This window comes from Cajanus cajan, chromosome 8, assembly GCF_000230855.2.
Source record: "Cajanus cajan strain Asha chromosome 8, NIPB_CcT2T_4, whole genome shotgun sequence".
Taxonomy (NCBI): Eukaryota; Viridiplantae; Streptophyta; class Magnoliopsida; order Fabales; family Fabaceae; genus Cajanus; species Cajanus cajan.
In genome coordinates this window covers 45,420,833-45,422,671 of record NC_138524.1, presented here as the reverse complement: position 1 = coordinate 45,422,671, position 1,839 = coordinate 45,420,833, and the positions used below count along the sequence as shown (strand labels likewise).

At 51.8% G+C, this 1,839-nt stretch overlaps 1 non-coding gene across 1 annotated transcript; it reads right to left on the bottom strand.

Moving 5' to 3' along the window:
* Window positions 1-1,271: 1,271 nt before the first annotated feature.
* LOC145951550 (5.8S ribosomal RNA) lies at window positions 1,272-1,427 on the bottom strand. Its single transcript, XR_014429328.1, has one exon. It is a non-coding gene; the product is annotated as a 5.8S ribosomal RNA (ribosomal RNA).
* Between the last annotated feature and the right edge of the window lie 412 nt (window positions 1,428-1,839).

Sequence of the window (1,839 nt, the reverse complement as noted above, 5' to 3'; positions counted from 1 at the left end):
TTGCATAGGCCCGCTAGGATGAAAACCCAAAAAGGGCGTCCTAGGCAAAAGTTAGGGCAAAATAAAAAGCCTGCCAGTACAAGGGTACTAGGCAAAACAAAGGCAAATTTACCCCGTTAGGATACGTCCTAAGCAAAAGTTAGGGGCAAAAGAATAAGATATAAAAACAAAGCAAGCAGCGATCACTTGAGTTTCCTCTGGCTTCGCCCCGCTCAGGCATAGTTCACCATCTTTCGGGTCCCGACAGGTATGCTCTCACTCGAACCCTTCACAAAAGATCAGGGTCGGTCGACGGTGCAACCCACAAAGGGATCCCGCCAATCAGCTTCCTTGCGCCTTACAGGTTTACTCACCCGTTGACTCGCACACATGTCAGACTCCTTGGTCCGTGTTTCAAGACGGGCCGAATGGGGAGCCCACAGGCCGATGCCCGGAGCATGCAAGTGCTGAAGCACGCCATGAAGGCGCATGCTGCCGTCCACAATCGTGACGATGACGTCTCCACGAGCATTTCGACAACCCGGGCTTGGGCCACCATCACAATCCGCATCGGTCAATGCCCCGAGTCGATCGGCAGACCAGCTCACACCGTTCCACATCCGACCGAGACATACCGCCGACCCCCATTCGCTTCCCTCCCGACAATTTCAAGCACTCTTTGACTCTCTTTTCAAAGTCCTTTTCATCTTTCCCTCGCGGTACTTGTTCGCTATCGGTCTCTCGCCAGTATTTAGCCTTGGACGGAATTTACCGCCCGATTGGGGCTGCATTCCCAAACAACCCGACTCGCCGACAGCGCCTCGTGGTGCGACAGGGTCCGGGCACGACGGGACTCTCACCCTCTCTGGCGCCCCCTTCCAGGGGACTTGGGCCCGGTCCGCCACTGAGGACGCTTCTCCAGACTACAATTCGGATGCCAAAGACAACCGATTTTCATGGTGGGCTCTTCCCGGTTTGCTCGCCGTTACTAAGGGAATCCTTGTTAGTTTCTTTTCCTCCGCTTATTGATATGCTTAAACTCAGCGGGTAGCCCCGCCTGACCTGAGGTCTCGTTAGAGATGTCAAAAATACAAGACAAATTGGGTCAAGAGTCCAAACCTGCAAAGACATACACATGATTGGTATCGAGCATTACTCATCCACCATTATACCATGGCACGCTCAACCGTGAACCCAATTTTCAACCAACCACGAGACAATGCTCATGGGAAGTCATCATGCACCCCAAACACAGTATCTAAAACAAGACATGCACAAGGGGTAACGATTTGTGACACCCAGGCAGGCGTGCCCTCAGCCTAATGGCTTTAGGCGCAACTTGCGTTCAAAAACTCGATGGTTCACGGGATTCTGCAATTCACACCAAGTATCGCATTTCGCTACGTTCTTCATCGATGCAAGAGCCGAGATATCCGTTGCCGAGAGTCCTTTTATATCATGTGTTGAGACATTGCCGTAGAACACCGTCTCCGGGTCCACGACATTGCACTGAACAATTTTTTATTCCTTGGCACACGAAGCGCCGGGGTTTGAGTTTTGTTCAAAGAAAGTCAGCCGAGCATGGCACAGCCCACTCCCCCCAAACACGAGGAAGGATGAGATGTTAATCAACACCTCAAGCCAATCCCGAGTAGATAAACAAATTCACCGGTCAAATTGATTGTGAGGCATCGACAATGATCCTTCCGCAGGTTCACCTACGGAAACCTTGTTACGACTTCTCCTTCCTCTAAATGATAAGGTTCAGTGGACTTCTCACAATGTCAAGGGCAGCGAACCGCCCACGTCGCCGCAATCCGAACACTTCACCGGACCATTCAATCGGTAGGAGCGACGGGT